The sequence below is a fragment of the Magallana gigas genome, chromosome 7, assembly GCF_963853765.1.
Source record: "Magallana gigas chromosome 7, xbMagGiga1.1, whole genome shotgun sequence".
Lineage (NCBI taxonomy): Eukaryota > Metazoa > Mollusca > Bivalvia > Ostreida > Ostreidae > Magallana > Magallana gigas.
Genome location: NC_088859.1, coordinates 48,763,058 through 48,790,638, shown reverse-complemented (window position 1 = coordinate 48,790,638; position 27,581 = coordinate 48,763,058). Strand labels below are relative to the sequence as shown.

The 27,581-nt window shown below is 32.2% G+C and overlaps 3 long non-coding RNA genes across 3 annotated transcripts; 1 reads left to right on the top strand and 2 right to left on the bottom strand.

Annotated features, from left to right (window-relative positions):
• Window positions 1-300: 300 nt before the first annotated feature.
• On the bottom strand, window positions 301-2,960 carry LOC105325590 (uncharacterized). The gene is made up of 4 exons (XR_004598042.2): window positions 2,807-2,960; window positions 1,833-1,894; window positions 660-718; window positions 301-458 (listed from the first exon to the last, which is right to left on the bottom strand). It is a non-coding gene; the product is annotated as an uncharacterized lncRNA (long non-coding RNA).
• An 8,119-nt stretch (window positions 2,961-11,079) lies between these two features.
• Window positions 11,080-11,846, top strand: LOC136269811 (uncharacterized). Its single transcript, XR_010707338.1, has 2 exons — window positions 11,080-11,570; window positions 11,717-11,846. It is a non-coding gene; the product is annotated as an uncharacterized lncRNA (long non-coding RNA).
• Window positions 11,847-17,894: 6,048 nt separating this feature from the next.
• LOC105325589 (uncharacterized) lies at window positions 17,895-19,811 on the bottom strand. Its single transcript, XR_899735.4, has 4 exons — window positions 19,656-19,811; window positions 19,424-19,477; window positions 18,185-18,240; window positions 17,895-18,033 (listed from the first exon to the last, which is right to left on the bottom strand). It is a non-coding gene; the product is annotated as an uncharacterized lncRNA (long non-coding RNA).
• Between the last annotated feature and the right edge of the window lie 7,770 nt (window positions 19,812-27,581).

The following is a 27,581-nucleotide window of genomic DNA, read 5'->3' as shown; positions in this document are numbered from 1 at the left end:
AGTAAATCTATCCAGCCATCTCTGAGATATCTTGTGGACAAAAACTGGGAAAAAAATAATAATAATAATAATAATAAAAAACATTACAATCACTAGAAGGTCTTCCGTTGTAACGGAAGACCTTAATTATACTGTTCAACTGTACTTAGAGAAGACTTTATCCTATCGGAGTTTGTCACGTACTGACCAAAGTCTAAGCTATTGCTAAAACGGTTCTATCCTTTTCTTTGTCACAAAACAAATGTGTAACAATGATGTTACAAGACAGTAAGCTGCTGTTTAAAAAAAAGAGTTCAAAGATATGTTTTAATTTAGTTTATTCAATTAAGATTTTAAAATCTAATCTGTCAGAATATTCCATCTCGGGGTGGAAATAATGTTCATCTGAGGAGACGTAGGAAGGGAACAGCCAAAGTCAGGAATAAGACCCCCAATCCTGACCGCAAAAAGCTGGTACCCTGAAAAAAGGAAGCAACAAAGAAATTTTAAAAAAGGGAAACAAAAATTTAATAGTGATGCAGAATAATTCAGAAGGAAGTAGCAATCCAACAGCGATGAGGAAAAATTCTACATTGTCTACATTGAAAAGATCTACATTGTTCTCAGACTAATACAAATATCTATGCCAAATACAGTCATCAGGAACAAACTGGACTCACGCTGTCAGCTGGCATAGTAACACCACCGGTTGTTAAATCAGAAGTACTTTGTCCAATTACTGGAAAATAATATGAAGAAATGTCTGTGTTAATGTTTAATATGTAAATAAAATCACGGGACATTTTCATTTAACATGGGAATGGTAACACTTGATTTTGGAAAATATCCTTAAAATATTTGGAGCGAACAAGACAGACGAAATGCTTATATCAGAGACAGATATAACATTATTATAATAGAGACAGATATAACATAATTATACCAGAGACAGATATAACATTATTATATCAAAGACTTATCTATACCATTATTATATCAGAGACGATTATTAGTAGAAAAGACACGTGACTCTTAAATACGATCAGTACTTGGACTATATTGATTCGAACCGGTGTGAGTAGGCCCATATCTCCTACCTTTGACAGTGTAAAATATATATATTCTTTTAAATTGAAAACAAATCCACAGGAAAAAGAATCTTCTGATTATGAATATCTTTTTCGATGTTATAATATTTTAGAAGTATGTTATCTACCTACCGTCAACGAAACATACGGTGATTTAAATAATCTTATTATAAATTCTTCTAGATTGAAACCATTTCCTTAGGAAGAGGAGTCTTGAAGTTGTGAAAATTTTCATTTAAATTACATAATTTATATCTCTTCCAATGTGACATACTAATAATTTCAATAATACGTTTATGCATCTAGCGTCGGCAAAGTGACAAACATAAATAATCTAATTATAAAATTTTATACATTGAAAACATTTCCTTAGCAAGAGGAATATAAACATTTTGTGGTCGTTTTTAAAGCACGGCCACACTCTAAGGCTCTGTGAAAAATATGTAAAATATAGTCAAATCTCAATTTTAATGGATCGTTGGGACTCGTATTGCACAGAAATATTCATACCTGGTATTATACAGCACAAATGCAAGAACTATCAATATGCAATGTATATACATAGCTACGATTTTCTCAAATTGACATTTAAATGATCAAAAACTGTGTAATGTGACAACAAGATTTCAAGTTGTCATCGAATTCAAAGCAACAAATGGTCGAGTGCTTAGCGTTGGATGCGCCCTATTAGGCGAGTATGTTTCCCGGGTTTAGAGTTCAAATCCAGACCGGATGAATCTCCAAAAATATTGTAAACCAACTTACCCACTGACATCATGGAGAGCAAGAGCAGGAAAATGGCCTTTCTGATCATGTCTTGTATCCTCCTGTCAAATAAATATAAACCTACATATATATTCTTCACAGCGTCAAAGAGAGCTCTTAGAATCTGAGTGAGGAAATAACTAATACTGCACTTAGATTTTGGATTGCATTAAATTCGCTTATCTTTTACGTAATAAGTCAACAGCATTCCAATTTACATCCACAACGGCTCTCGTACGATGCCCAATTACCAAAAGTGCTCCAAATAATTTACAAACGATTTGAGTGCTTCATTAATTACGACAATATTTCCCTATGCGATTTTTATAATACTTTTAAAATATTCCATGTTATATCCTTATGAGGTACTCTTGAAATACCCCCCCCCCCCGCCACACAGACACACATAAAACAACAAGGAAACACACAAATTGACATAGTCAAAGAGATAAAGGTCGGTTTGATCGTGGATGAAGTGAAGAAGGTTGAAAATCTTAAGATGGACGATAACTACCGTACACTCAATCCACACGGGGTCCTTACTAACTTTTAAAACAACCCTCACGCTAAACCCAAAGCGTGAACTATTCTACCCAGCACATCAACATCGTCGTTCAGTTGCTATAGTTCAAACATGCTATTAACAAATGCCATATAGTTTTACCGATTTATGATTATATGACCGATATGCAGAATGCAACTTGAAAGTACGGAACGAATTGCTTGAAATGCTGAATTCGTTTAATTTCGACTTAGAGAAAAAAAGAATACTTGTATTATCTAAGCTAAGCAAAATGCTATCTTTAATTTATCCGAATCATCTGAAAGAAAATTGCATGCTGCATGTATGATAGGACTGCTATCAAAATATTAATTTTAGAAGCCAGTTAGATATATTGTTTTAACGGATTGAACTTCAAACAGATAACTCACAAAGATCAATTATTTGCAAAATATGTAGATCCAGGTTTTACCTTATATCAGGTCCAATGTTTCAGATGAAAAATGTTGGTAAGCGGTTCACACGCCCCTATTCAAAATACAAATACCTTCCAAATGCAAAAATATTATCAACGCACGCGCCTATATCAGACCAACACTCCAGGCAATGATGATAAGACCAACTGTGAAACAGGAATACTTAGCCCCATGAGACCCACTTCCGCCCGATAGTGTAGGATTGATATACAAAATTATATGTATGTATTTCATTAGGCACACCATTTATAGTCAAAACTTCCTTGTGTTTTAAACATATAATAAAGTGGGATGTAAAAGCTCACCACATGTGCAAGGACAATATATAGATTGAATCAAAATGTGTATTTTTGAGCAAAGTGTTTGGTTTTAACCTGAGAATACCATTGTACTCAATTACAGGACCGCATGGTCTGCATATATTATTATTACCCTTTATCTTAAATATGCACAGACATCAACAAATTAAATTAGTTACCAGCTATTTATGAGAGAGAGAGAGAGAGAGAGAGAGAGAGAGAGAGAGAGAGAGAGAGAGAGAGAGAGCTTATGCTTTGCTTTAATTCTTTGCTGAAACAAAAATTGTTTCACTGTGATTTTTGTTACGTAATCATAGAATAAGTTTACGTTGATTGTCGAAAACTTATAGTGTTCCGTTGGGCCCACTTATTTTAACGCTGAATTTAGTGTATATAAAAAGCGCGAAACTTTACAACATAGTTGAGGTCAGCAGACATTCGTGATTTTATGTAGGTCTAATCTATTCTTACAAAAATGACAAGCAAATATATATTTGCCGACTAGCCCAGAATGCAAACGGGGAAGCTGGAAGTTTATTTTAAGCTGAACAATACAAAAATGTATCATGTACATATAATGTAATATAAAAAATCACTGCCTCGCCCTTTTTTAACAAATATTTGAACCTTTCATCGACGACATGACCGGCCAGAAAAAACCAGAAATAAAAAACTATTAAATAGAAAAATCTCTGGAAACCTGTGTCCGAAACACTGTCAAAGTCGCAAATGCGCGCCGTCTCCAGGGTAGTGCAGGGACTTTGCAACAAAAATATGAAAATTCTAAGCTTCTAAATTCTAAATTCATAGTATAAAAATTTTTTTTATTGATGAAAATTTGATGCGTCTTTGTCCGAAGACGGGCTAGAACTGAAATCTCGTGCTAATCGAACACCAATCATACACTCGTCACCACGTGACTCGTAACTATGAATTTCATTGGATACAATTTTCTACTCGAATCAACAAGACAATTATTTTCCGCTAATCTCCGTACCGCGGAAAATATTAATAAGCCAAGGACGGGCATTCATTTCAAAGCCTCTGTTTACTGTCAGCCTAACCGTGTACAAACTTGTGGAAAAGACGAAAGACGCATTATACATTTAGAAAAACTCTAGTGAAAATAAGAAGCTTGTACAACATTAGACTAGTAATTAAAGGAAGAATGTATGAACATTTCAAGGTCTTTTCCTTTAGTAAGAGAGAGCTATTACCTGTGTAACCCATGTTGGACCCAAGAACATTTACGGAATGAATTACGGTAGACGTTTGTCAAATGTGCTCACTGTGAAACACTGATACGTTTTAAATCGCCTCCATCGGCTTTGTATGGTCAGGAATGTTTGTTTTATCTCTATGCTAATATGCGACATCAAAAATTTAATCGATTTTTTTTTTCAAGACATAAAATAACGCATAAAGTATAAATCAGCAAATGGGTTATAATAATTGATCCACCAACATGATGATTTCGTTTTCAATGTCTCCTCCCTCTGATTTAAATACATGTGGACACAATATTCAAAAAAGTTCGGTACGATTTGTCCGGATTTAGATTATCTATAAGCATTAAAAATTCTCAATTGTTTAAAATGTATACGTGCATTTTAATCAGAAGTATCAATCAATGCTCAAATACTTTGGAAAAAAGCAATTTGTTGAAACGGCACTGAAAAAGGGCCCATTCTCAATAGCTTAGGTGCACTCGCTCTTTTTACACTTTTTAAATGTTCAGAACAGCTGCATGGGTCCATTTCAATTAAACTTTGCACAATGCATAATTAAGCTTAAAGTAACTTTTAAGTTTGTTCAATTAAAATATCATAATCCCCTTAATAGGGAAGCAATTAGTAAATAATTGAAAACATTAACATGTGTTTTAAAAGTTCTGTTCATAAACAAACGTGGTATGGCTAAAATGGTTCAAACTGCGACCAAGGTCTGGAAGGGGCGCCACTCAGATCTGAGAGTTTATTTTAGGAATGAACAGAAAAAAGTCTTAATCTTGAGGAGACCATAAGGTTCGATGTAAACGGCTTTAAGGCAGGGAGTCTGATGGCTGTCTAAAACTGGTGTGTTATGGCGAATATTTGTGTTCCTACTGTAGATTCATTCAAGTTTACCATTAGCAAAGTATATGACGAGCCATATTTCAAAGATGAAGTAAAATTAACCAATCTCTCTATCTCTCTCTCTTTCTCTCATTGGTTGGTGGCGTCGGAAGCAAATTGAAAGTCGGGGGGGGGGGGGCTAGACTAATTAACAGAAATCATGAAGCAAATAAAAAAAGGCTAATTCCTGAAATCATGAAGTTTCTAATACGGAGGGGGGGGGGGGGGTAGTTGCTATGTGTCTGATGGTTTGGTCTAATTTTGCAAAAAAAAAAGGGGGGGGGGCTGCCTATCTATTAATATCATATGTATCATAAAAATTATAGGACTTTTAAAATCCTTTTTAAATATACATTTAACCACTTTAAGGTGTTATGATCGCCCCGCACCGATTTTTTAACATAAGTTTTTTTGCCATATTGTAGATTTTCACAAACATTGACATGCGTAGCTGCAGATCTGTAGCTCTCTGGTTGAAAAAATTCGGATAGACAAACCAGAGAGCTACAGTTCCAAGCGTTGTAAAAACCTCCGATTTACGCCGCCGTTTTTGTGTCGCTCGCTTCGGGAATTATATCCGACTTTAAAAGCATTCAACCGCCTAAAAAATTGGATTTATTAATTAAACATATAGTTTACCCTAACTCTGCTAACTTTGTTTTCCTTTCAATGGTTCACAACGGCCATCCTTCGCCTTTGAATGTCATCGTTTTAAAAAACTCGCCTTATGACAACCATGTTTACCAGGTCTAGGCAACCTCCGTTTTTGGAGGATAGATTTTATCCTCCAAAATTGGAGGATAGATGTTTGCGCCCCCTGGTGGATCTTTTCAGATGAAGGGCAATTAACTCTGTTTTTACAAAGGGAGTTAACTATGAATAAAATATAATTATTAGACAATAAAAATATAACCTTATTTAGCTATTAATAATTATATTTATTGATAATATTTATTAATATTTAAGTTTAAATAATTGCAGGGCTGATTGTAAAGAAAATATTTTATGTGAAGACTCTCACATTTTTTTTCAATATTTAGGATAATTGATATTTATAAATGGTATCATTTTGATTAATAGAATTTAACAATGTCTTTTTGTGTGAAGGGGATTAAATTTAAATGATACTTAATAACCTGTGAATTAATTAGAATAAGAGCTACAAAGTTCCTAAGGTACAATGTATATGCAAACATTTACTTTGTACATGTACAATATAGCAGATCAAGATATCTATTATGTGTCTCTAAACGTGAATGAAGTCATTAATGTTTTAATGAGGATTAAACATCACTATTTTGTGATTTTGATTAAATGAAACAGATGTAAATAGTCTATGTCATTTGTAAAACTGAACACAGGAAGTACACACTTTCAAAGCATATTGTGAAAATACTATACATAGAATTTTAAATCGCCGCATACAATCATTAGTTTATTTCCTTAACTTTATTTCCCATACGGTCTGGTGCATGCATTTTTTCATTAAAGATATGCACGAAGCCTTTGAAATATACCCATGCTATCCTCCAAAAATGGAGGATAATTTCACCCACAATGCAAAGTGACTTTCCATATATGGTAAAAATCAGCAGCCATCTTGAAATTGAGCTATCCTCCAAAAACGGAGGTTGCCTAGACCTGTTTACCAAGTAGCGAGATCTCGGGTGCGTCGATTTACCCAAATGGACCCAAATGAACCCAAATGGACCCAAATTCAAGCAGAAAACAATTATAATAAAATCCTCATAATTTAGGGAAATTTGGAAAAATAAAAGCCGAAGGTCCATAACAATAATTAAAATTATTTTAAAAAGTTGTTTTATTTTTATATAATATATATATTTATATTATTTGAATATAATTACATACATTATATACTTTTACAAATCGAGATAAAATGCTCATCTTTATTTTTCAAAAACAATTTTTAAAGATATACTGAAATAATTTTAATTATTGTTTTGGACCTTCGGCTTTTATTTTTCCAAATTTCCCTAAATTATGAGGATTTTATTATAATTGTTTTCCGCTTGAATCGCCATTTGGGTTGCCATTTGGGTCTTTATTTTTCTTAATAACGGCCAACAACCCCATGAAATTACTAAAACAAGTAATAATATTAGTACTTAGGATTTTATTATAATTGTTTTCCACTTTAATCGCCATTTGGGTTCATTTGGGTCCATTTGGGTAAATCGACGCACCCGAGATCTCGCTACTAGGTAAACATGGTTGTCATAAGGCGAGTTTTTTAAAACGATGACATTCCAAGGCGAAGGATGGCCGTTGTGAACAATTGAAAGGAAAACAAAGTTAGCAGAGTTAGGGTAAACTATATGTTTAATTAATAAATCCAATTTTTTAGGCGGTTGAATGCTTTTAAAGTCGGATATAATTCCCGAAGCGAGCGACACAAAAAACGGCGGCGTAAATCGGAGGTTTTTACAACGCTTGGAACTGTAGCTCTCTGGTTTGTCTATCCGAATTTTTTCAACCAGAGAGCTACAGATCTGCAGCTATGACATGCGATGCATTAACCATTGCTCAAAGCTCTTTCCTAGTCAAACGAATTTTATGTCCACCTTTTATAAAAGGCTATACTTGCATACAAAACATCTAAAATTCAATTTGTTGAATAGGCTGCGCCAATCAGTACTTGACTATAGAACATTGAGAGCATAAAGCATTGAGAAATCAGGGTGAGTTCTGAAAGGAAAACTAATGGTGATTTTTTTTGTTAGTTTTTTAAAAGCTTCCTGAATCTCTGTGATCGAATCAAATGCTAGAAGTACATAAATGTTTTTATTGCTAACAAAAACCCTTTTAAGCCAGCGAGGATATGATGATTTTATAACATCTTTAATAACTGCATAAACTAAAAATAAGTTCACACTTCACTTACCACAATTGACACATGGTATGAGTGTTATTTTCTGATGACCAGTTTGCATAATATCGAAAGCCGATTAGTAATTAATCATTATGTTACTGAGAACTTAAATAAAAGATGTTATAACGCAAAAAGGTGTTATTTAGAAAGACGTCATAATGCCTTTCATGTATAACACCTTTTTAAAAGAAGTTTTTAACCTTTTTTGATGTATTATTTTTCATTTTTAGAAATGATAATGAAAGGTTTCCGAACATTTGAATTAAAGAAATTAAAGAAAACGTGGTCATTCTTCAAAATCTCTCGGAGATATGCGTACTCTCACATTCATTTGATATACAGAATTACCCACGAAATGAAATAATAGAATATTTTTTATGCTCAGTATGCTTCTTTTTATATTTCTTTACTTTTTTGTTAAAGGTTATCAAAACCATTATAGAGTAAAAATATGTAAAATTGTCCAGATCTAAGCAGATAAATGGTATAGATAAAATTTCTCATTTTGGCATTGATATTCCTTGATTATGTTTCATTAGATTTTTCTCACTTATATTTTGTTGTTACATTGTACCATCACTGTTAGTCAAATCGACTGTTTAACAAAAGGGCCCCAACAGGCAGATTGCCTGCTGCCCAATCCTTATTATGTAATATTTTACATAATAACATATTGTTTTAATGAAATAAAACTCATAAAATAATTTCCATCTTTCATCTTCCTCAGTCTTGGGAGATGGTGACACCTGTGCGGTGGGGTCACGTCTCTCCTTTATGATGCCGACATAGACGCCGTAACCATCAAATCCCTACAATCTTCTATACTGCATTGTTCTTAACCATGACCAATGCTTTATTCTGTGGTTCATGACAGTATAAAGGTAGCGAACATCACCATATATCTGTAAAATTTTATTTTCATTTTTGCAATGATTGCTATATTCAACGCCCGCATGGACAACCAAAGAATTAATTTTAACACCTCTTTCTCATTCATAGTTTTTAGTCATGTGACCAATCAATTTTCTATTTCAGTTTTAAACGTGGTATGTTTTCTTAAGTTTAGACCTAATATGTACTAAAAGCGAACACATACTCAAGAAGAATGTACCAAGTCTACCCAAAAATGTTTTAAGCAAGTCCATAAATTATCTGTAAACCCCAAGTTATCTTTTTTGTCGACCTTACATTACTAGGAACAAGATGACTTATTCCTTCAATGATGCGATTTGAATAGTTTCAATATGGCAAATGTGCCTTAAATAGTCAGTATGTTAAACTGTTATTTCAACCATAATTCTATTTTGTCGTAAAATCAAACGACACAAAAACAAAACGGACGGACAAGGCTACTAGTACGAATGAATTAGTGATTGTGTCTCAAAGATTACGAGGAAAGAATGATGGTATTTCGGTTGAAGATTCAGTGCAATTTTGCCAAATCAAACAATGCGTTTACATACAGAAGTTCCGTTTTATTTTAAATTATTTCCGTTTATTTGAAAATATTTGCCTGCCTGGCAGTATGTAAATTACTGCAGCAGCCCATTCAGTTTAATTTGGTTCACTTACTGTTTAGCATTAGTGAACCAGTATTTAAAACACGCTAAATTCAAATACAATTGTATTTAAAAGAAGAGCGCGAGAAATAAATTTATATTTACAAGTGACAAGCAGTTTGTAAAGTATGTTTGATATTCTTTTTTTAAAATGATTTTATCAAATATTATACAAACTGAAACTTGTCTAGGATGATATCATAAAACGCAAGAAATCTTTAAAAAGTATTAAAAAATCAAACTATGTTGTATGTTAATTAATTTCTTCATCTAAATAATCGTTGTAACTCATCTTTCCTTTTGATCTGACAGGGAACATTGCCTTTTTAGAGAACATGGTTAGAAAGGAATTTTTTTTTATATTATTTTCCATTTTGTCAGTAGCTAAGTAAAGACAATTTGGCATGTTAACTTATTTTTATTTCAAAATAATAGCTATATTAGTTCAATTCTTTTGTCTCCCCATAATTATCTCCCTTGTGAATTTATAAATCCCTTCCCAATTTTCTCAGAAACCGACCCCTTATATAGTAAATTAAATAAAATAATTCGTTTTCCAGTGCCTGACTGAAGGCTGCGTTTCTTTATCTATACTTGCGAGATGTAAAAAAAAACCCAACTATATAACCAAACAACTATCTTTATTTTTTTTTATATGTGTTCATTATAGAAAGTCAATCCAATACAATCTGCAACATCAAATATTTTTTCTAAAAGATCTGTTGCATTCAATTTGACAAGCACCTTATCATATTTTTTTAAAGCCTACCACTAATTGACTCGATACGCAGCTTATCAATTAACTGCAAAAATAAACTCTCTTATGCAAAGCTTGAACGCCAGAGCGAATACTATTCTAACTTAACTACTCTTAATACTCTCAAGCTTCGCACCTTAGATATAAATTGGTGATTCCACAAACATAGAAGTATTCTAATTTACCCAGTTCAACAAAAATCAATGAAAGGATGTGGTCCCATATTGCATGCCCATGACCAATTCTTTATACAATGAATTATACAGAATCTACAATGATGATGATAATGATATTTAAGAGTTAATAAAATTGACACTTTCTGATAGTGAAATACATGTAGGTGCATGTATTTTGGATTGTTTTTCATTGTAATAATTGACGCATAACTGATTTTTATAGACCCATGTACAGAGCGATTGTTTTGTGTGTGTAAATCTCTCTTTTTTTTAGTTAATAAAAATAAACTGAATAGCTGAATCTTAGTACAAAGGTCAATATACACATAAATATTAATATAGCGGGCAGGATATGGCATTTTCTAAAAAAAAAAATCACCAATTGAAGTAAAATTAGTGATAAGAGATAACGGTAATAAAGATACGACTTACAAAAAAGTATTCGTATATATGACCGGCAAGACCGTCAAATCGAACATGCTTACTGGATGTACATGTATATTACGTGATACACGCGATAGAGACGAGTCTTTCATAAAAGGTTAACTAAAACTCGTTCACACCGGGTAAAAAAGGGTCCGTTTATAGTGCAAAAGGACTATTTATTTGTGCATCTTTAAAAAGTTTAATATGAACACATAATTTTCTCTCTCGCATAAATATATTGACCAGCTTAAGGAAAAAATATTTCAGAAGTTTTTAATGTAGGGTAGAGCTTGAAGTCTACGGCGACTGTATGTGAGCTGTGTACTCTTGGGTTCCTAAAATGGGACACGTATCGTAGATTAAGTACCTGCAATATGAAACAGAAAATCCGACAATTATTTTTTGGGCATATCATTTGACTTGGTCCGTATTTCTCATTAACCTTCAAGCCTTTTTTCTGACCTCTTATTTTGATTTTTTTAGTGATGGGCCAAGAGACACAACCGCCTTCTGATTCTACTACACAAGCTGACAGTGTGAGTTTAGTTCCTTACTGATAAAAATTTTTGGCGTAGATTTTTTTTTTGCCATTCAAATTGTATCAGTCTAAATATAGGTACTTGTAATCCTTTTTACACAACCTTATTCTGATTGTTACAGTAACAATTTCTTTTTATTTCAGGCCGCCAGTTCTCTGTCAGGATTTTGGGCCTTGTTCCTGACAATGGAGATTGATCTTCCACTGAGTTTCGTCATTCTGAATCAGTGTACAAATTGATGTTGGACAATTAATAAACCTAATGTTTTCGGATTTTTGTTGGAATTGTGTTTGACTTACTTCTCAAACAATAACCTTACATCAATAGATTTTATATAATATAATATCAGTTAGTTAGTAAACTTCAGAGATAATATAAGAATAAAAGAACTAATTTTTAAAGAGTTCTATATAATGTTAGTGATGACAGTTCAAAGGACTTAAAAATATAATCGTCTATTTTCCCTCAAATGAATTATAGGTTAAACCAAGAATCAAAGTACTGAAGCCGGGCTCTTTTGGTGTGTCTTTAAGCACATTGTGTAGTAATGACTGAAAATCTCTCTCTCTCTCTCTCTCTCTCTCTCTCTCTCTCTCTCTCTCTCTCTCTCTCTCTCTCTCTCTCTCTCTCATGCTTTTAATGTCGGCAAAGCGTCGGAGAGCGACCAAATTTTGTAAGCGGATAGAAACAAAAACATGTCTGTCTAGCAGAAAAAAGTTCAACAGTTGCTGCCTTGAATTTTGCTACAAGCGTTATATATTTAATCCCCATTTCTTCAACACGCAGCAAAGTAGTTCATAGAAATTCATGCGCATTGTACATGTCCAAAATGCAAAGTCTTGTTTTTAAAACACGTTATTAATAATAAAACTAAAAAAGATAGACATTTCTCTTGAAATTAAAAAAAAAGAAACAAAATGCCAACACTTGACAAAACGTGGGTCTTTGTGCGACTATTTGGTATAGCGGAAGCTTTTACTTTGACGCTGTTTGGTTTTTTGTTTACTTTTGAAGTTGTGTTATTTATAGTAACATTGGCGATTTGCCTGCCTACAGCCAGGACTCTGCTTTCAGCAGAGCCCGGCTAAAAATATTCCGATAAAACGAATTTAATTTATTTGTAATCGAGTTTAAAACCAAAGGATTTATATACACAATTAGTGCAAAGTTGGTACATTTTCGACAAATGTAACGTTAACGTTACGTATAAAGTTATTTTGTGAAGATTTGGAATACTTTTTCGTTGAGAGATATAGCGGAGATGAAGGATCTGAAACGTCAACGTCAAATTTTGCTGTTGTTGGGGAGGGGTGGGTGGGTTAGGGGTAGGATGATTACATAGCTTTATTTAGACTTTTGATGATCAATCTCAAATTTATCGATGGGAAGAGAGGTTTGGAAATCAAATCCGGTATTTCATTTAATCCTTTTATTTAATGTTTTCCACGTATTTTGTTAAACTTCAATCTTTTCTGTAAACATTATAATTGTGAGCCGAAAACACATTAACTACAAGATGTCAACCTTACGCAAAGAAGAAATGTCTTTGAGGATTAAGGAAGAAGTATTTAATTTTCTAACATATTTTTATAAATTTATGAACAAAATAAAACAGCATTAAATGCTTCACATTTATAACTCTACAATTTTCAACTTAATTTTTTCTTAATATTTCATTCTACGTCAATTATGCGCCTGAAGCTCCGTAATGTTTAATTTTTACGTCACGTAGCGTAACGACGTACACAATGGAATATCAAAAATTTATCCCATGAGTGATATTTACCGCATATTGCAACAACTTCCTCAGATGATTATTTTTTATTTTTTTTAATCTCTCTATCAAAGCTTCAAAATATTAAAAACTAATCATCTGAGGAAGGTATAGCAGTTTATACTGAAACAAGTTGTAGACTCAGTAAACAGCCCTGAAGGGCCCGTGAGAGCGAAGCTTTCCCTGTAGAAACAATTGTATAAATGCCTTAATATGAAAATTACACTCTTTACCAATGAAGTTAAATAAAACTTTTCAAAATACTTAAAGATTGAGAAAAGAAAGAATCACTTCACGTGCAGAGACATCACCGGCATCCATGTTGAATTTGAATCTCGTACTAATTTCACGTTTGGTGCTAATTTGTCAGTATTGTTTAATGACTAATAATTACATTCAAACATACCTTGTGTGTTCTTGAAAAATGAATTCCTAATTAACAGAAGAAATTATCGTTCCCTACAACTCTCAACTGTTGCATTAAATCCGATCGAATGAATTTCAAGACATTAAAGCAGTGAAGCATTATATTTCAATTTTTCTTAAAATAAAATTATGCAGTTTAATTAGATTGGCTTTCTTTTTACTTTTTGAAAACACCAAAGACGTTTTTCTCCTACTTTCAAGTTTGTTTTTAGGTTTCATCTCAAATAGCAGTCTGACAAAAAATAAGTCAAGTTACGACCAATAACTAATTCAATAAAACAAAAGATATTTAAAACTTAATTTTGTAGACATTGTATACATTGTATTTTGATAAACACATTGTAAAACATTTCCTCATTCTAATTCACCCCTCCGACAACCATGTGTGAAGCATTTCTGAATGATTAATAAATGAAATAAATAATGTTCTAATAACCCCCAATCTGCCATGAAATTAAAAGCAAATAGGGAGAACATTTGCAACAATATGCATAATAATTACACAAAAATTAATAGTAAATGCATATAAGTAAGAACAGATCTACATTCACAATCATAAATATGCATTACACTCAGATTTAATTATATAATTATGTACAATATACACGAAGGACACAATTTACACCTTATGATGTGAATTAGCTAGGGTATCAATTCTCTAGTTTTATTGCAAAAAACTGAATGTCTGATAATTGTTTGAATGACAAATTTTAAGTGAATTTAAGGACCAAAAATAATTTAAATTTCTGTCAATACAAGTAAAATATTTTCTGGATAAATTGATTTTCTAATCTTGAAAAAATATACATTACTCTTTATTTAAAAGCAATGCATACATTTAAAATAGGAAGTAATTAGTTAAAATACTTCATGCTGAAAAATTATACAGAGATCTGCGATGTAGATAGCAAGATACTACATATAGCTGGTATTATCTAATAGATGTATAACTTACTTCAGATCAGACTACAGACAATAAGACATCAAAATAAATACATATTGTTAGATTCAAGATGATTAGAAATGCATTTCTAATGATCAAATAAAATTTGAGAGGCATTCTTAGAGTTATAAGCAAGGTACGGTGCTCACAATTCTCTGTCATGTAAACAAGGCGCGTGCCCTGTTTTTGTTTACATAGGTTCAATATACCAGTAAAAAACCTTTTCCCAGCTTATCTGTCTATCTTTTTATTTATTTTAAGCATAGATAAGCAGTTTCTAACGTTTAACACATTCGTTTAAGGTTTAAAACTGGAATTTTTACTTCAACGTTCAGAATGTAAACAAACGCTTTGTTTACATTGCGAAGAATTTCAAGCTCTGTAACTCGCTTATAATTCAACAATTCAAATTTCGGTTGTCTATTAAAAATGCCTTTCTGAAGCATTGTAAAAAATAAAATCGGAAAAATAATTTTTGACCAAAATCGTGACCATGCCCCTTTAAATAGATTTTTTGCTTTATTATTAGTTATTCATAAATACTCCTACCGTCGCTAGCAAAGGAGGGACGCGGACCAGAAACCCTATATCTCACAGTTCAAACAATATTTTAAGAATTACGTACTAGTATGAATATTTGTTTACATGTTTTTGTATTTTAATCCCCCCCCCCCCGATTCTCTCCCAGTCAAGTTCGTTTGGCTAGAGAATTTTAAGCGGCTGCTAAATAAAAATCAATGAGATTCGTATTGCAGATGAAATAAATATGGTCTGGGTGATAGCATTTGAAAATTGTATGAGGTACCTGTTCAAAGAGACTTTCGAATAGAAAATAAATCTAAGAAATCTGTTTTTCGTTCCTGTGACAATTTCTGAGTAAAAATTTTAAAAGAGATGAAGTTTTAATGAATGATTTTAATTGTATTTTCAGCTGTTTATTTTTCTATAAAAATCTTCCAAAATGTGACCCGAGACGGACTATAGTCTAGTATATCAGGGCTTGAACAAATTTAGCAAGTACCATGGCCGATTCTCTTGGGCAGCAATAAGATTAGAGTCCAAACAAAACAAACAAAATATGAGATGACAAAAGTTGTTGAAATGGCATCTACTGATGTAGCCTTATTTATACTGGCTTCGCCCTCCAAACAGTTACACCGTAGAACATATTAGATATTTGATCCACCCCTAAATTCATTGCGGGAAATATAGTGCGAGATCACTACAACGTCAAACGATAAAATCTATAATCATTCGTTTACGTATCTCGACTCAATACAAAATGAATGGAGGCGTGTAAAAAAAATTCCCGTCAGAGCTTGTGCGATACAATGAAGCGTATTGAAGTAATAACAGTTTTCGTTTGAATGGAATGTCCTAAACTTTGTATCGAACGTCAATTTTTACATAAGACACGCCCATTTCTTCTATGACGAGGAAAACAGCATTCGTAACAATGCTTTCGGAACTGCTCATCTTCTAAACAACACAAGCAGGGATGTGGACCCTCCAAATGTGGACACAAGCTGAATCCCGATTTTTTCTCCGTATATGATTTCTATGCCCCGCGCATATCCCAGTCCCCTCAACAAGCTGCGAACACAGAACAAATGCAGAAGATCTAAGAAGACGAAGAACGTAGCTTACCCCTCTAATTCTAATTTATTTGATATACTTTTAAACTGCGTTTCTGCGGGATAGTTTTTTGTTTACATAATTAATATTATGCTTATTTTTATGAATTAAAAGTAAATTTGCATGAAAAAATGTGCTTTATGCCTTTTAAAAAATATTCAGATTTTTTTTGCTCGTAAATGTAAATTAGGTCATAGACTGTCGTGTTAAGTGCGTTTTTATCGAGACTGTAATCAATAATTCGGGAAATCTGAGTTTTTCATTCTTTTCAAAACAATGTATCGGGATCGGTACACGGGACATAAAGACCTGAATGACATGAAATTTTGTATAAATAATATTACTTCATAATATGGCAATGATTATACAATTACCGTTAGAAATGCTTACAGTAACGAACTCGATTCTTAATAATAGTAGTAAAATGTTAAACTTCAAAACATGTTGCTGAAAATATATTAAAATTTACCATAAAAATTAGTACAACCAACTCGTTATTTTCTTCTTTGTGATGTGTTTTTTATGTAAACAACCAATGATGATTCATACAACAATTATATTTTAGTGGCCCATTTAACGCTTGCGTCAATATAAATTTTTGTGGGATGCTGCCAAAAAAATTCTGCAAGAGTCTGTAGGTTTAGCTCGTTCTTTTTGCGCGCTCTGGTTTTTAAAGCTCGCTATTAATGAAAGGACCACTGTAACTGCCTCAAGTGTGTACTTTGATTTTTGCTTGTGACTTTGCAGTTTACAGCGTACAACATCTGTGACGTAATAATAGAATTCATTTTCACCTCTGAGTAGCCTGTGTGTGTTACAGGTTATAACTGCCGTATCTTTCAACATACTTTAAAAGCAAAAAAATATGTGGAATGTAAATACATGTATACCGAAATAAATATAAAATAAAAAACCAAATTCAAACCAATACTTCTTGATATCATATACGTTAATTTTGGACAGTGTACAATCTCTTCCTTGATAAACAAGAAGTGATCTTGTGCATAGCAAACACTTTAAAATGATACATGCGTTAATTTTGCTAATATATTGTAAAACAAGCATAAATGTCATCGTAATTAATGTTTATTTCGTTTTAAATTGAAACTCTAAGGATAAAATAGAAATTGTAAGGTATAAATCACATTTGCAGACAAGGCAAGAAGTTAAAAAATGTAAATATAAGTACTAAGCTGACGCGCGTTAATCAATTTGTATGCACACATCGCTTCAGTTATGAGACTTTATCTTTCAAAAAATAATAATTCAATGCTTAAATATTTACGATTTTTTTTTTCAAATTTCTCTTTGTTTTAAAAAACCGGTGCTACATCATTTGGATGTTATGATAATTTCGTGATACGCAGTTTATGAACTGGATAGTCAAGTGGATGTTTTTTTGTATCAGCATATGTAACAATTGTAATATTAGAATTGTAATATGATTTGTAAATCTTTTGTTGGATACATGTTACGGTACTCTATAAAAATTAAAAGATTTGTTATCTTTTGAGAATAGAGTCAAACAAAATTAAAACAAAAATCCGAAAAATTTGGTTTATTGATTGTATAACATCAATTTGTACACTGATTCAGAATGCTGCAACTCAGCGGAAATGACGCACAAGAACAATCGCCATTGTTAGGGACAAAGCCCACAATCCTGACAGAGAACTGGCGGCCTGAAATAAAGACATTGTTACTGTATCAATCAGAAAAAGGGTGTACAAAAAGGATTCCAAGTATCTATAGTTTCTTTTTAAAGACTGATACAATTTGAATGTAAAACAAAATCTACGCCAGAAACTTTTATCAGTAAGGAACTAAACGTACACTGTCAGGTTGTGAAGTAGTAGGCTCATTATCATCTATCTCTCCTTCGCCCATCACTAAAAAATGGAAATAAGAGGTCAGAAAAAAGGCTTGAAGGTTAATGAGAAATACGGACCAACTCATATGGCCAAAAATAAATGTCAAAATTTCTGTTTTATATTGCGGGTACTTAATTTACGATACGTGTCCCCTTTTAGAAACCCTCTTTGTCAAGAATACACGACTCACATACACAGTCGCTGTAGACTTCAAGCTCTGTCCTACATTTGAAAACTTCTTAAGATGGCCAATATATTTATGCGAAAGAGAAAATTATGTGCTTATATAAAACTTTTCAAAGATGCAAAAGTAAATAATCTTTTTGCACTATAAACGGACTTTTTTTTTACCCTAATGTAAACTTGTTTTAGTTAACCTTTCATAAAAGACTCGTATCTTTCGCGTGCGTCCCGTAATATACATGTGCATCCGGTAAGCGTATTCGATATGACTATGCCTTTGACGTTTATATATACAAATAATTTATATGTAAGTTATTTGTAAGTCGAATTTTTATTAGCGTTATCTCCGATCACTATCTTTTACTTCTACAGGCGAGATCGTTTTAAGATAATACTATGTTCTGTCCGAGATACTGACCTTTGTGCTAAGATTCAGCTACTCAGTTTATTTTTAATAATTCAAAACAGAGATTTACTAACCAAAAATCGCTCTGTAAATGTGTTTTTTTGGGTAATGCTATGTTTAGACGAATATTGACCTATGTTCTATAATATTCAGCTATTTAGCTCTTTTTTGTTAAGATTTATGTTATTTATTTTATTGTTATGTTATTCTTTTTATAAGAATCAGTTATGCGTCAATATTACAATGAAAAACAATCTAAAATATCAGACTATTAAATAGTGTCAATTTAATGAACTCTTAACTATTATTATCCTCATCATGGTAGATTTTTATATTTCACTAAATAAAAAAAAAGCCATTGGCATGCATTATGGGATCACACGCTTTCATTGATTTTTGTTGAACTAGGTAAATTAGAATACTTTTTTTGTTTGTGAAATTACCAATGTAGGTATAAAGGGCGAAGCTTGAGAGTTTTTAGAGTAGTTGGGTATGAATAGTTTCGTTCTGGCGTTCAATCTTTTCACGAGAGCGTTTCAATTTGCGAATCGAGTGAAATAATGGTAGGCCCTAAATCGAAAAAAGTTAACTCGCCAAATTGTCCTTACTTACCCATCGACAAAATAGAAAATAATATCAGAAAGATTGCCTCTCTAACCATATTCTCTGAAAATGACAGAAAGTTTACTATCAGATCTCTGAAGAAATTTATAAATATACAATATAAATTTGATTTTAAAATACTTTTAAAAGATTTCTTGCTTTTTTTATAGCATACCTGACAAGTTTCAGTCTGTGAAATATTGATGATAAAATCATTTAAAAAAAAGAATACCAAACATACCTTACAAACTGCTCGTCACTGGTGAATAAAAATTTATTTCTCGCGCTCTTCTCTCAAATACTAATTTATTTTAAGCTAGCGGGGTTTATATACTGTTTTACTAAAGCTAAACAGGAAGTGAACCAAATTGAATGGGCTGCTGCAGTAATTTACATACTTCAGCGCCAGGCAACAATGTTGATCTTTTCAAATACACGGAAACAAGTTGCTGTCCTTTAAAAAAGGACTGCAATACGTGGACCATTTGCATGTGTTTCCAACGAAAACGTGAAAGCCTTAAAATTATCACAGATTCCACCGACTCTAGCCCCTGCATTTAACCACTAAATTTGTACGTTGTCTTACGTATATATATATATATATATATATATATATATATATATATATATATATATATATATATATATATATATATATATAGTTGACTTTTAATCCCAGAATTTAAAGGGTTTATACTTCTAAAATAATTATGATCTATATTAATGACGATTGCATGTATAGTATCAGGCATTCGGCGAATTCTGCTATTTGAGCGCACATTACGATTCACTCTACTTTGTTAACTACGTTATGCAGTTACAGCTATACTATAAATATGTAAATCAATTTCATATTTCGATGCATTTTTCTTGAGATTTAAACTTTTATACAGTGACATAATTATTCAATCATCTATTATATGCAGTCACATTATTATTCAGTCATACTTAAATGCTTTAAAAAATTTTAATCGGGAAGTACTCTAGTCTCGCCTTCTATAAAAGTAAAGTTACTAATAAGCTACATGTGTATTCGGAAAACAACAAAACATTGCAAATTATGCTATTTGATGCATGTTGTAGTTTCGGCATACCATTACCTTATTTCATTATACTGACAATTTATATCACATGCCGACCATTTTTTTTAAAAGGAATACTTTGTTTATGGTATGTTTACCGCCAACTTTACAATTACAGCGCCTTTAAACTCATATCTTATATGTGCATATGGCATGGAATTCCGATCCCGATTCAGATTAACCTGTGGTAGCCTGGTTCCTTGATCTATCATTACGCACAGGAACCAGGCTAGCTCATGCGCAGACTGAATTTTCCCCATTGCATCCGGTTTAACCTCGCTTATATATTTTCTGCGTGGACCTCAGGGTCAACGCAATAATTTAAAATAAAATGAATCTTTTGAAATGCACTGTTTGATTTGGCAAAAATAAATTGCTACGAAACCATCCATATCTTTCCTAAAATCTTAAGAACGCAATCACTATAAATTCATATATACCAGTAGCCTTGCCTGTCCTTTTTTGATTTTTATATAATTCACTTTTACGATAAAAGAAAATTGATCATTTCACATGGTTGAAATTATAGTTTAAAATACTAGCTATTTGAGGCACCTTTGCCATTTTGAAACAATTCAAATCGCATCATTGTAGGAATAAGTCACCTTGTTTCTAGTAATGTAAGGTCGACAAGAATGATAACTTGGGGATTACAAATAATTTATGAACTTGTTTAAAACATTTTTGGGTAGACTTGGTACATTGTTCTTGAGTTTGTGTTCGCTTTTATGTACATATTAGGTCTAAACTTTAGAAAAAATACCAAGTTTAAAACTGAAATAGAAAATTGATTGGTCACACGACCAAAACATATGAATATCAAAGAGGTGTTTAAATTATTTCTTTTGTTCCCCATGCGGGCGTTGAATGTAACACTTATTGCAGAAAAAAATGAAATTTTATGGATACATGGTGATGTTTGCTACCTTCATACTGTCATGGACTATAGAGGAAAACATTGGTCAAGGTTAAAATAAAAATCCAGTATAGAAGATTGTTGTGATTTGAGGGTTACGGCGTCTATGGCAGCATCATGAAGGGGAGAAATGACCCCACCGCACATGTGTCACCATCTCCCAAGACCGAGGAAGATGAAAGATAGAAGTTATTTTAATGTAGTTTGATTTAGTTTTAAAAGTATTTAATTTTTGAATATTTTTTTTAAATATTACATAATAAGGATTGGGCAGCAGGCAATATTCTTATTTGATCGAGAGCCCTCTCCTTAAAGTCAATTTCATTTATACCATTTATCTGCTTAGAGATGTTTTGACTCTATACTGGCACTGTACCAGTTATCGGCTAAAATTTAACGTTTTCTTTTCGTAGTTCCTTATTTCTTGATATTTTTGGATAAAACTTGACATACTTTAAAAAGTGAACTCCTTATTTATCAATCTGTTAGTTTATATCATTATTTAGAACCAAAAACATCTTGTTTTGTGCTTTTAAGCCCGCCCCGAATTTGCCGAGATTTTACGATTTACTGTACCAGTTATCGGCTTCGTGATAATCACATAGTAAAAATCCGTGTTCATGTTGATTTTATACTCTGCTAAATGTAGTTTGAATTACGCCCCTTTGCTAGGTCAGACTAAAGTAATCGGGGTCATGATACATTATAAACAAAACTCATAAAATAATATTCGTTTATTATCATACGGTAATACACCAAATCGTATACTATTCAATACATAATTGTGCAATCAGGCGTTCAATTGCGCTACGAATTTCTCGGAAATTCGTAAATTCCTTTTGTTTATACATGTTAAATGTATTGATTTTATATGTCAAATCAAAGAAGGGATATAATAACGTATCACAAAGAGGTAATATTCTATTTTTAACTTATTACGTCACTTCCCCCACTGCTGAAAGTGCAAAGATGTAAAATCAGCGGTAAACAATGATCGTTTAAGCTCACGTAAAAAACATATTCAAGAAAGTTTTCAAGCAAATTTACTTTTCTTTATTCGAAAAAGACGACTGAATTAAAAAAATCTTGGATTGTCGCATGCTATAAACCCGAACTCTCAGTTTAGCCGATAACTGGTCTTAGCCGATAACTGGTACAGTACCAGTAATGCATGGTTTTTTTTTTACTCTATAATGGTTTTAATAACCTAAACAATCTTATAATGCACGCAATAATTGTGAAAATATAGAACTTAATTTCACGAAGGAAATCTTATCAAAAGTATGCAAATCATTACCAGTGATTGAATAAGACACCCCCCCCCCCCCCCAAAGAAAAAACCGTGAAAAGAAGCGTATCAAACAAAAGAGAATGTAAATCTTCGAGCAATCTTGAAGAATGGTCAGAGTGGCCACCTTTCCTTTAATTTCTTTAATTCAAACGTACTGAAACCTTTTATTCACATTCTTAGAAATGAAACAATAATAATTAAAAAAAGGTTATCTCAGTTCCTTTTTATACGTGTAACGCGAAAAAAGGCATCATGACGTCTATCTTAATAACACCTTTTCCCCGCTATAATACCTTTATGTAATTTCTCTGTAACATAAATTATATTAACCGGCTTTCGATAATATGCAAACTTATCATCAGAAAATAACAATGCAAAATAATTATATTGTTATAATGAGCGCGGTGTTTTCTACAAAATGTACCACCTCACGATTCGGTGTTATGGTATAAGGACGGACAACTGCTCATAAAAATCAAAATGCATTTGATGGAAGGCTATTTTCTACAACGAAGAACTGGCCGGAATCCAGTCTTAGATTGTCTTGGATACTGTTTAACTATGTCGTACTAACTATATATGTCTATATAGTATTATATTTTATAAATATTTTCACCATTATAAATCATTAAATCATAAATTTGGCAGTTCTGTGATAACTTTAATGTTTTTCTCTAGATTCTTCGCAAGGATTATTTTTACCCAAATGGACAAAAATAACTCTTGTATATTCTTGATAAGATAATTCTGAAAAAGAAAGTGTATTGTTATTATAAGTTTTCACTCATTGTCAGTAGTGGTATAAGTATATAAAACAAGTATGCCTGTTGAGTTCTCTAGAGATTAAGTAAACAACATTGAAGTGATAAGAAGTGGAACACTTCTTCACTGTTGATGATGTATGCACGCAATTTTTCTACAAACTTAAGTCTTGTACAAAGTCGTATGTACATTAAGCTAACTAATAAATTTCTTGGATAAATGACATTTAATTCTGATTAACGATTCATTTATCTTACAGATGATGCTTAGTCAGGGTAACAAAAAGTATAAATGAAATGAATTATCATTGACATAACACTCGATATTTTTACCATATTATGAAATTAGGCTCAAGCAAAAATTGACTGAGCAAAAAAAGAAATGTCGGAATAAATTTTTTTCAGATGCTTTGTATCTATTTAGTGCCACTACCATTCATAAACTATGTTTCATTTTTTAAAGAGTTTGAATTATTTTTTTTTATATTTCTAAAAATTAGAAAGTCTTTATCGTGGTGTAAAATTTTATGATTTTTTTTTTAATTTTTCACACAAAAAAAAATCAGTGGCTATTAACTAAAAAAGTATTAAACATTTCTTTTGACAGTGAAAATTAACTTAAAATTAAAGGTCTAAAACATATAAAATATGATTTTTATTATCATCAGTGGATTTTTTTTTTAATCTGAGTAAAACGTCATATTTAAGATATTTCAAAATCAAGTTTCTTATTTTTTGCTTCAATGTGGAAGTGATGTGTATTTGATTTTTTAAAACTTTTTTTAAATCAAAAACAAGTATTGACTGAATTTTAAAACTGGTAAAAAATTTCATTTCAGGATGGATGTGGGGAAAGACGATAAAAATAATGAGGAGAGGTGGATGATTGGTTGCCACTTGCAGGAAAAGTTCTTCATTTTCAGCACAACCCGATTAAAAATTGTCCAATATAGAGCGAGAGCCCCCCCCCCCCCCCCCCCCCGGTAGCTCAGCTTTTTAACTGTTACTCAGTTTGCTATTATAAATATTTTCTTTAAACCAAAACAAAATGGAACTCCAATTGAAGCCACATCTTGTTTCCTTGGGCTCGTGTTTTCATTCATTAACATGGATTAGAATTAAGGAATGAATTAAATATATATTAGTTTTATTTCATAAAAAATGGGTTGGGGAAGTTTTGTCTTTCAAAACAGGACATGTATAGGTCACTTGAGTAACCCATATACTTGATGTTAATAAATAAATCTGGAAGTTGATAGGAAGAAATTCAACATCGTTTGATTAAAGATTGTTGTACGGCAGAATAAAACAAAATATTTCCCTGAAAATAGGCAAGGAAGATGCATGCTGGATGATATCAAATGTAGAAATTGTGTCGTTTTAACTGACTTGAAGTTTTTCAAAATGGCGTTCTCCTTTTGGCATCACGCAATCAGATTTTGTGATTTTCAAATGGAGCAGCCATACGTTCTGCTACATTTTTATTTTCGGAGTGTAGAGCAATCTAAATTTTCTTTAAACAATTAGCGAAAACTTCTTTGTACTACGTCAATTCCAAAAGCAAAACTAGCAAGGAGGAAGTAAACGGGTGTGATAGTCAACACATGTCTTTGTGCGTTCGCATTGCACTCAGCTCGGCTCTACATGTACTTGATACAAGGACCATGCATGGAATGTTATCTTATTTTAAGAAAGTGATAAAATGGGATGTCGGTAACAACAAACCGCAATTTCATCATGTTTCTACCATCATTCCATGATGTTCGAAAAGTTAATTTGGCTTAGTTTGGTTTGGAAGGACAAGGCATGCGTCAGATAAATAACGTTTGATTCAAATGTCGTTATGCATAATTTAACTTTATTTACATAAGCAATCATCTGAAGTATCCAACAGTATCAATTATCTAGTTAAAAAAAGAATTACTGCGATATAATATGGGTGATAATAGCTGTTGTACATAAACAGCACAGTGAAAGTAAAACATGACCTCATGTGAAACAAAATTCCTTTTCATGGATGTTAGAAATTGTATTTTAAAATCTCAATCCCAAAGGACTTCTTGTTAACGAGCGGGTGATTTTGGACCAGAATACTTCAAAAAGGTGCAATTAAGAGATATTTTAGAAAAGTTGTGAAGTCAATTAATTAAAAAAAAATACATGAATAATTAATAGGTTTAAAACTTATAGTCCACTAATAGCGTGTTATTATCATCTGACTGTTGGAAGCCTCATTTCAATGGAGAAGTTTTCAGTCACCTTCACCCATGAAAAAAATGTTCGGGGTTGTGGGTGATTTCGTAACTGGGGGTTGAAAAACAGGAACAGTTGTCTTTCTTTTGTTGACATAGAAAAGATAAGACAAACATTTATAACAGGATACATGAATAAAAAGAAAATATCTTAATATCATAAAACCGGTATTTGGTCCATTAAAATAATATTTGTCATATTGCATAAGCATCGGAATCGGGGTGGGGATGGGGGGAGGGGGCTTAGCCTCTCTCCCCATTTTTTTGAAAATGTTAACAAAACCATAACCAGTAATTTTTTTGGCTTGTCAAGACTTCTGATAAGACTAGCCACCTCCTCCCCCCTTTAAATTTCCTTCTGACGCCACTATATTAAATGTTGTTTTAGAAGACAAGGACAATGACTATGAACTTTATTCTCATAACCAAAGAAACAGTGTAGAGAAAACATTTACATCTACGTACAATATGTACAAACTATAAAATATATGAGAATTATTGATACAAGCATGGACAAGGGATAATAAGTTAACCAATAGAGCTAACTCTCTCAAAAATAGTATCCAATAATTTACAAATGTTAATAAGTTGATTGTTTTTTGTGACATTTAACAGTGTTACAAATCTTTAAAAAAACAGTTGGATTTGATATGAAATATTTTAGTAAATAAACCCTTGAATTTGAAATGCTTACATTAGTACATTAGAAAGATAATAAAATTCATCTCTAATTTTATTACAAGCACATAATTTACTTATTCTGTTCTCGTTATGAATCTACCATTGGATACACCATCTACTATTGGATAAACCATCTACCATTGGATAAACCATCTACTATTGGATAAACCATCTACCGGTCTCAGAATGCAGGTTAGCATTACCCGTTTGATATCTCTTATAGAGTTTTGTACGCAAATTCAATGAATATCTCTCAAAATCTCCTGATTTTTCGGAAATCCTTTAATTTAAACCTTCTGGAGAAAATCGTACCTCGCTATACTATGATTGCTTGTACTGGTCAAATAAACTATATTATACCTTAGATTAGTTAATATTAGAATATTTAAAACTAGTAAGATTTATCTTTTAAAATAGTTTGATTGGCTATGATTAACAAAAGAACGACAACAACAACAACAACGACAACCACCCTCCAAACTTTTCATTTAATCAAGTTCCTTAAAAGGATAATTCTTAGTTTTCCTTATAATTGCTTTCAGAAAAGAGATAAATATCAATAGACCTTGACAAGTGGAGAACTTCTCTCTCTGTCCGTTGTGTTCAGATATTGAGCAGAAACAGACGCAAAGAATTTTACATTCCCTCTAAAATGAATTACGAAACCTTAGCAAATCTTATTTGTTGGCAAAGGAAATAAATTTTGTTTGTAAACTTTTGACCCCCTCCCCTAAAGATATACCTCCAGCTGAATATGCTTATCGACATTTGGACCTGACTCGGAAAGTTGTGGAACAACCTGCATGCAAATGTTCTCTCCCTGACTCCCCAAATAGCAATATATTTGTGATCCACATCCCACCCCCCATTGGATTAAGTTTAATCGCATTATAAAAGATTCAAAGAAATATGTTGTATATTGTGATTATTATTTATCACGAAGAAAAAGTATCTTGTTAAGATGATTTCCGGGGTTTTTCTTTCTCTGATAATTAACAAAAGATAGTAAAATCAGGCAATTTAATCTGACCATTAGCTTAAATATTAGTTACTGCGGGGCATGAAAATAAGGCCACTCCTCCACGGACATTTCTGCCAAAACTATATATCAAATAATAAAATTTTCCAGATTTTTCCATTACCTCAATTATTCATACTGAAAGAAGTAAGTAGAGTTTTATTAA